This window comes from Mauremys reevesii, linkage group 2 (assembly GCF_016161935.1).
Source record: "Mauremys reevesii isolate NIE-2019 linkage group 2, ASM1616193v1, whole genome shotgun sequence".
In the NCBI taxonomy this organism is placed as follows: Eukaryota; Metazoa; Chordata; order Testudines; family Geoemydidae; genus Mauremys; species Mauremys reevesii.
In genome coordinates this window covers 10,484,495-10,494,029 of record NC_052624.1, presented here as the reverse complement: position 1 = coordinate 10,494,029, position 9,535 = coordinate 10,484,495, and positions in this window count along the sequence as shown.

The following is a 9,535-nucleotide window of genomic DNA, read 5'->3' as shown; positions in this document are numbered from 1 at the left end:
CGTCCCTTCCACACAACTGATTTTATAGGGACAGTCCCGATTTTTGGGTCTTTTTCTTATATAGGCTCCTATTACCCCCCACCCCCATCCCGATTTTTCACACATGCTGGCTGGTCACCCTATATGGCATTTCTTGGGGTATTTTCCTCTTTGTTTCTTTTAAATTTAAAAGAAATTTTATTTTATTTTCTTTTTTAAGACCCACTGAGCTGGATCTTGCTTTATTGGACAGCCCTGCTGCTGCACTCTGCTACAACGTTGTAGTGCCAGTGGATGGATTAAAAAGACCTAATAAATCTTTTCAACCTCTACAGAGTAAGGGCTTATCATAGGACAATGAAGAAGTTGCACTGGTGTAACTTAAACCGGTTTAGTTAAACTCATGCAAAAGGGTGCAGACCCTCTTATTTTGGTTTAAGAGTTGCTTGTTTCAGTTGACTTTGGGCCAATTCCTAATTGATGTAAACTTCACCAAAACAAGCCAAGTTTAAACTCAAATAAGTGTCCACACATGAGTTTTCTTCCATCTTTAATTAAACAGGTTCAGTTTTGTGGGTGTAAATGAGCCCTCAGGCTAAATTTTCCCAACGTACGTCTACACGACAGTCAGAAGTGTGATTGCAGCTCAGGTGCGCTTACCAGTGCTAGCTTTAATCTAGCCAGTGCTGCTAAAAATAGCAGTGAAGATGTGTTGGCATGGACCCTGGTGTGAGTAGTACAAGCCCACTTGGAACCCTAGGTAGATAAGTGATGCTGGTCCATGCTGCCATATCTTTACTGCTATTTTTAGTTGTGCTCACCAGATTAAAGCTAGCCCAGGTACACCTAACCTCTGATGCAATGTAGACACATTCTTAGATACTTGCAGTTAACTACCTGAATCTGCAATAATCATCTAAATAAATGGCTTGATATTTAGATGTATCGAAAACCTACAGCTTAATTGGGAATGAGAGGTGCATAAATGTTAATTTAGGTGTCTGATGTGAAACACTTCAGTGTATAAATTTTAGCCAAAGGGCTTGTTGTCCACTGCCTTTGTTCTTGTGTCCTTGCTGACATCTGTGCAAAGTACTACCAGATCAGAACGGTGGTTTGCATCCGATCTTCTCTGACTCATCACAAATGTTAAATATCTCCACAAGTCAGTGGAGAATCAAGGCACAGGTGACTAGGTTGTGGAGTCATCTCATAGAGGTAGAGCTGTTTTTTTGTAGGGGGTGTGAATTTACATTAGGGCTCAGATTGATTCTTCTCTGAGGTCTAGACTGAAGGTCAATCATAGTGTTAAAGAACACTGCATATTAGATAAGATGCAATTCAGAGGGCCTAGTCTCCTGACAGCTTGAGGTTATTAAAGATTCCATTACATTTTTTTTTTTTGCAGGAGTTTATGTACTGGCCCCAGTTTCCTTGCAAATTCCAACTCATGTTATACTTCAATTCCTCTTGCATCTTGAATTGGATATGGTGTTCTTCCTTACCCTTCCCAAAAATGCTATCATCATCTAGTTGAATCCATCCTGGCATGACTTTCTATAGTGTTATCTAGAAGCCAGTGTTGTGCATTGTTACAGAACAGCTCCTACTGCTATCACCCAGGGAGCTGGCTGGATGTTTCAGTGATAGATCTGTGCTAAATGTGATGGTGGTTCTAATTCTCTTCTCACACTGATTTAACCACAGCTTAGCACTAATGACTTGGTCCAGATGTGCACTGAGAGTGTGAGTTCATGGTCGGGCCCAGACTGTGTAAAATGTGTTATTATCCCTCTACATTAAAATGCTCTATAAAGCATTTCTCTTTGTATCTTTATTTTCATCTGGCTATGTATCTGAGTCACTTTTTGCAACAAACCCTAACTTCCTAAGAGTTAGAAAATGCCTCTAGAAGACTTATAGAGGACCTCACAAGGTCATCTAGTCTAACCCCCTGCTCAAAGCAGGACCAATCCCCAGACAAATTTTTACCCAAGTTCCCTAAATGGCCCCCTCAAAGATTAAACTCACAACCCTGGGTTTAGGGGAACCAATGCTCAAACCACTGAACTATCCCACCCCACTTTTTCACCTGGACCTCAGATGTGTTTCCTGCATGTCAAAAAAATCCCTAAACCTAAAGGAAACTATTGGAAAGCCCTTAGGACAGTGTTATTTTCCAGACAACTAACCAAACAAATACTCAGGAGGACATATATCCATCTAAAGACTTCAAAGGGATTTATTAATGACAGATATTACTTGTTTCTGGAGGGAGTGGAAAGAGAACTGCTACTGAGTGCATTGGAGTTAGAATTTGTTAAAATCTCTCTCTTCCATCTTTTCATTAACTATTCATTCTACACGTTAAAAAGCCTTCATAAATTAAGGGTGCCTGCCCAGAATAGCAAAAACTGATTTTAGGATCTGAAATCTTGAACAAAATCTGATGCTGAGCTTGAATAATATGCCTCTTTGCTGGAAATGAGAATTCATGAACTATAGATTAATCTTTGCTTATTTTACCTCCACCCCCGAAAAGGGCTGTGCAAAACTCTGACCTAAGCTTGTGTTTCACCGCACTGCTTTGCAATTCTGGAACACTTTCATTACAAGGATTTCAAAGCACTTTGCAAACATTATAGGGATACTTACCCCTGTGCAAAGACCATATGTAGCACTTGCGTCCCATATAAGCCATTCTAAGATTAAGTCTCACAATACCCCTGTGAGGCAATAAAATATTGGGTTACATATTATAACCCCTCTGTAACAGGTAGGGAAACTGAGGTTCAGAGCTTGTAACTTGCCTAAGTAAGTCTGTGACAGAGCCAGGAATAGAACCCAGATGTCTTGGATCCCAGCCCTGTGCTTTCACCAGTCTTAAGCACAAAGTTGCCTTTCTGGTCCCAAAGCCAGGGTCACCCCATGATTTGTTGTTGAGCTTGGTGTGATTCTGGCTTGTTTTGGGTGGCAAGCAGGCAAAACGCTGGCTTCAGCAGAACTCTGACTCAGGTTTTTGGGTTCTTTAACTTGAAACACAATGCAACATCTGAGGGCTGATGGGAATTGTTTGCTTTCTTTTAGGAACCACAGGAAAGGTTTGTTTGTATAACAAAGCCTTGTGCTCAGGGTATTAATTGGCATGATCCCATCTGCTGCTGTCCAGCACAAATGCAAGAAGAGGCTACATGACAGCAAGATTAAAGCACTTATCCTTGCCCCCTGTGATGCTGTGTGATTGAAATATGACCACGTATATCATTGATATTGCCACTGTTAGACAATTGCAACAAATCTTGTGCAAAGTATGTCATGTAAGTGTCAATGGAAAAATTCTGATGCACTCAATAAGATTATCCTCTTTAAATCCATGTATCATCGCTGTGTCTGAAGTTATGAATATTGGCTATATACCTGTATCTCAAATGTGTTTGTTCCTGGGGTAACACCCACAAGATAGGTTTTATCTAGTCTAGCCAGTACATTGTGAATGGACTATTCAAGTCTGATGGCCCATTAAGGACACTTCACTCTAACAATGGGCCAGAGAAGAAACTCAGTCTGCCCAGATGGCACTTCCTGGGAAGGCCTCAGCCTCCCAGGGGCCAATGGCTACCCCCTGTGACTCCTCAAGCCATGTAAGGACACATGATATGCTCCTGTGACCCTGGACTCCACCTTGTGCCATTAACTTTCCACAAACTGGGCAGTGAGCTTTGTTTGAAACAGAAAATTTCCAGCCCAGGCGCACGGCAAAGGGTATAAAAGACCCTTGGGATGACTCAGTTTTGCCTCTTTCCTGCCCTGCTTCTCTGGACTGTGGATTTACAACTATAAGGACCATATTGAACTATGGACTGAGGACCTTCCAATCTTTTGGAAGTTACCAGAGAGACTTTACAAGCCAGCAGTCTATAACATCACTGCTACAAACCTCATATAAGGACATTGCAATTATTGTAGATATATGATCTATTAACCATTTAGAACTCTCTTCATTTCTTTTATTAATAAACGTTTAGATTTTAGTTACTAAAGGATTGGCAACAGTGTGATTATTGGGTAAGATCTGAGTTATATTTTGACCTGGCTAAGTGGCTGATCTCTTGAGATTGGAAGGACCCTATATTTGACTAAATCAGTTTTCAGTAACCATTCTTCATCAAGTCCAGTGTCTGGGTGGTGAAATAGGGCTGGAATGCCTAAGGAGGCTGCATTTTGACTTCTTGTTAACCACAGTGGTGATACAGACATTTCCTTTTGTTCCTGGCTTGATATAATCTAATGACAGAAGAACCATCAGAAAAGGGTGAGTCCACTCTATTTCTCAGCAGTTTGTCCTGAATCTGGCATTCTTAGCTGTGACTCATTCAGGCTACCCTTGTAGCCTCTATTTTTATTTAAAGTTAATTTTAGTGATGTTATATTATACCAGCGAGAGTTCGGCTCTGGTGGCTTAGGTCTTGAGTTCAACAGAGTTAACGCTGCTGGTTTTAGATCTAGAGCTCATAGGGACACATGAAACCACAGGCAGGTGACACATACAATCTGAAGAACAAGGTTCACTCTCTTTTATTCAAGTTACCAACAAATTATGTATGTCATAGAATAAACAACTTCTAGGTATTGCAATGCACCAGTTATAGCTACAGACATACTCACATCCTCCTAGATAGTGTTAGTCTGATGGTTCTCTCATGGCATGATCATCAGTAGAGGGATGGTTCCTTCCGGAGTTTTCCCACAGGAAGCTCAATTTTCCTGTTCTGGGAATCCCGTTTTATAATGTGATTCTACCTATACTTACATTCTGTGCATGCATATGAAAGTGTCAACCCTCTTTTTCCTTATTGGTCTGGTGTCCCATAGAAACCTAAGGGACTCCAATTCCTATAGGTTGCGTAGGTTCCCTTTATTCTCATTAGCATTGACGCAAAAGCTGCATCCTGTGGTTAAGACACATGTTAGAGACAGATGTGCCTCTACAGCATATTTATTATTTAAAAATTAATCTTCCAGCAATATTTTTTTTGCAATATTACCCCCTGGCACCTCTTTTCCCATAATCTTAGGGCATCAGGTTATTCTTCGGCCACTTACTTAGCTCCAAGGCCTAAAATAGCTTAGCTAAAATCTAGCAGGCCTCAGCCTACAAGTCTTACATTTCAGCCCTCCTTACTTCAATACCTAATACATAATTATTCCTTCTAAATACTGATCAATCTTATGCTTATATAATCCCACAACTTTAACTCTATTTAATTTCAACCTAGACATTTTGATATGTTTAGTTGGGTTGTGTTTTTTTTAGCAGATTCCAGTTATAGTAACCCTCCTTTCTTTCAAAACAGAAGCAAAAGTGACACATGCAAATCTAGGTGTTTTCCTGTCTTAACTCCTGCAATACACTTTCAATCAGATTTGAGAAGGAAAAAAGGGCAGTTTGATGAGATGCATATTTCAAGATGATCTGGATCTTCCAGATGGTCAAGTCTGTGAAGACAATGGAAGTTACTTCATACATGAGACATAAACACGTCCAGAGTGATAATTGCTTAGCTGTGCTAAAATATTAAACACATTTAATACACTTTAATCTAAGCAAAGGTCTTTATCCCCAAACCAAGTCATTCTAGTCACCTGACTTGGAACATTCTGCTGCTCTTAGCTCTCAGGAAGGGTGTGACAGGCTGTAATAGATATTCATATATTTTCGTGATTGTGAATACTCAGTAGCCAGCCTATGAAAGGTTGACTGTATTCCAGAAGAGATGGGTGGATGGTTGTATGCACGCATGAAAGGAGTTCTCTTGTGTCCTCCACACAAGCCTGCTCTCCCTGGAGTCCACTGCTCAGTGTGGAGCATATGCGGCTTCTCCTGACAGTACCACACTAGATCGCGAGGCTCCTGAGAGGCACTGTGCCTTCTGAAGTCCAATGCCTCTAGGGTAGTGTGATTCAGAATCATTCCTACTGCAGGCCTGTGCCCCGAGGGTACTCCACTACTGGTACTCCATGAGGGCAGGGGACTGGACTCGATGACCTCTCGAGGTCCCTTCCAGTCCTAGAGTCTATGAATCTATGAATCTATGCTCTGAGACCTTAGCATGGAGGTCTCCAAACTGCGGGGTGTGCGCCCCTTGGGGGGTATGGCAGAACATTCGGGGGAGGGGGCATGGCACCACCCAGCCCCCCCCAACCCCCAGCTCTCCTCCATCCCCCCTCCCACTCCCGGCCCCAGCTCAGGGGGATGGGGGGGAGAGAGGGAGGGCAGACTGGGGTGTGAGGGGATATGACCCTGAACATTGCATCTACTGGGGCTTTGTACTGGAGTAGAAGAATCATCCCCATGCATCCTTGGAGGATTACAGAGGCAGACTTAGGGGCCTAGGCATAATAGTAAATTATGTAAGATAGGCTGTTGTGGTCTGTATATGAAGATATTTACAACCAATCTGTGGGCATGATCCTATATTTCCTCTCCTGTATCAGAACTCTAACTCAGTTTAAACATTTTAAACAAATACCCCAAATACCTCTCTTGCTGCAGCCAAAGTGTGCCATTGTCAGAAATCCATCCATCAGAGGTTTCTTGCTTCCACATTTGAAAAAAAAAAGGGAAAATGGGAACAGCTACAACTGCAAGTGAAATTCTCCTCTCCTATCATCATTATTTATATATCTACCTTGTCTATATGTTGTCATGCTACCTCTCAAGCTACGTAATGTATTTATAGAATGCCAATCATCATAATGTGTGTGCACGCTGATACTATAACGGTACGTATGCATGTAATGTGAATCAAAGACCAGGACTGACATTTGACACCCCGTCTGTAGGGAGAACCAATGGTACTATGATAAAGTGTCTCACTCCATGTTTCCACCTGACAGGTGATCTTTTCCATCTTTCCCACCTTTGCTCACAACCAAAGAGATGGAGGACCTAAAATCTTCACAGCCAAGCTTGTCAATGTCCACATATCCCCAGCATGTAACAGCTGTGTTCTGTTCCCTCTTAGCCACTCAAGAGGCTGCAGCCACTGCAGCTTAATACCTGAACAAAGATAAGCAGCACAGACTGTATTGAGCAGTAGAGGCACCATCCTTTCATTTTTGACATATCTTCTGGTCTCCAGTGCATGTGGTACCTCCTTAATGAAAGGGGGAGCCTTTGTGTGGTTGACTGAGTCAGTGCCATTCAGTATGTGGTGTAGACCAAGGTTGGTGAAAGGGAAAACAAAACTCTTTTCCCGTCAGGGATCTTCAGGAGGAGGGAAAAGGCCCAGCAGCCTTGTAGAGAAGTGAGTGGCAGAAAGTCAGGTTTTTTCAGCGTTTAAGGCAGCCTTTGTGTGGCTATGTGAATCAGTGCTGACCAGTACCTAATGTAAGCTAATCTTTTGATTTTGGGGTAAAAAGGGAATTTGTTTTTATCTGAAAACTTTGACCAGCCCAAGCAGAAGCCTTCAGAACCTCTCTGGATGTGTTCTCCTCTCACTGCTCTCTTCCACAGCAACTATCCTTCTGGTGAAGGAGGGCAAGACACTTCTATGGTGGATGCATGGACCAGTTGCAACTCTGTCTCTGATTATCAGAAGCCTAATTCCCTGCACATTTCAGCACATTTATGTCCCTAGATAGCTTGACATGGCAGGAGTGTCTGGAGTGGTAACAGAGGCCTGGTCTACACAGCAAAGTTAGGTTGACGCGAGGCAGCTTACATCAACTTAACTCTGTAAGCATCTACACTGAAACGTCGCTCCTGCTGATGTAACTTGCCCGCTACGCCAACTTAATAACTCCACCTCCATGCGAGGTGTAGCGCTTAGGTTGACATAGTTAGGTCCATGCAGAATCAGTATAGATCCTGTGTTGCTTACAGCAACTGTTGGTGGCTTTCAGAAGTGGTCCCACAATGCCCCATTCTGACAGTTAAATTGATGCAAGCTCTCCTCGTGAGGACACACATCATGGACACAAGGAGTATAGTGTGGACATGCAAAAGTGATTTAATTACTGCAGTGGCTATATGTCGAAGTAACTTAGGTCGACGTAATTTTGTTGTATAGTCATACCCTGAGTCACTCCCAAGCACTCTTTGCCTCGAGGAGAAGATGGAAGCAGGCCTTCAGGCATGAATACTTCTCCCTTATCTCACCTTGATGATTATTAACATAGGTCCTGACGAGAGACTGGGTGTTTCTTTTTCTTCCAGTAGTACTGCTTACTATGCACTCTCCTTCTCATCTGCAGTAAGGGAATTCTGGGATCAAGGAGGAAACAAATACACAGCTCATTCTTGAGAGCCAGAGAAACCATTTTCCAAACGCAGGAGGTGTGGTTTCCCTCCCGACCCTGTGGCATTCTCATAGAATCATAGAATCATAGATCAGAAGGGACCAATATGATCATCTAGTCTGACCTCCTGCAAGATGCAGGCCCACTCCATTAGCAAGCCACCCCTGCCCCATGCTTTCGGAGGAAGGAAAACCTAAAAGGTTAAGAATAACATATCATTGACCCATTGTACTATTTATCAGTGTGGCACTTAATTAACCTATTGACTAAGCCCGGTATCCTATCATACCATCTCCTCCATAAACTTATCTAGCTTAGTCTTAAAGTCATGGAGGTCCTTAAACCTTCGCCTAATTTCTAGCCTAAATTTCCTAACTGACAATTTATATCCGCTTGTCCTCGTGTCCACATTAGCACTGAGCTGAAATAATTCCTCTCCTTCCTGGTATTTATCCTCTGATATATTTAAAGAGTGTAATCATATCTCCTCTTATCCTTCTTTGGTTAAGGAAAACAAACCGAGCTCCTCAAGTCTCCTTTCATATGATAGGCCTTCCATTCCTCGGACCATTCTAGTGGCCCTTCTTTGTACCTGTTCCAGTTTGAATTCATCCTTCTTAAACATGGGAGACCAAAACTGCACACAATACTCCAAATGAGGTCTCATCACATTGCCTGCTCATGGTCATCCCTTCTCCTCCTCCGTTACTTGCAACTGGTGGCGCCCCAGCTTATAACTAAAATTCTTGTTAGTCATCCCTAAATGCATAACCTTACACTTCTCACTATTGAATTTCATCCTGTTACTAATACTCCAGCCCAACTTGGTGTCATCCCGCAACTTTATCAGATCAGGTTGGTTTGGCACGATCTACCTTCGTAAATCCATGCTGTAAACTATCCCAGTTGCCATCGGCCTCCTGCCCGTAACCTCCAACGGTACAATCCTAATTTAGAGATTTATTAAAATCATCGCTAACGGGCTAGCAATATCACTTGCTAGTTCCTTAATATTCTAGGATGAAGATTATCCGGGCCCCGATTTACTTCCGTTAAAGTGTTAGTTTGGCTTTCAAGATTATCCTAATCTCCACTCCGTTCAAAGTTTTAAGGTCCCCACTTCTTTTTCTTTTTAATCCCCTTCTAAGTCCATCTCCACCCGCCGCTTTGCCCTGACCTCAATAAGGTAGGTTTAAACTGCTACCTACGAGCCGCTTCCCTTCTTTGGGATACATGCAACCTGAAGTAACCCCAG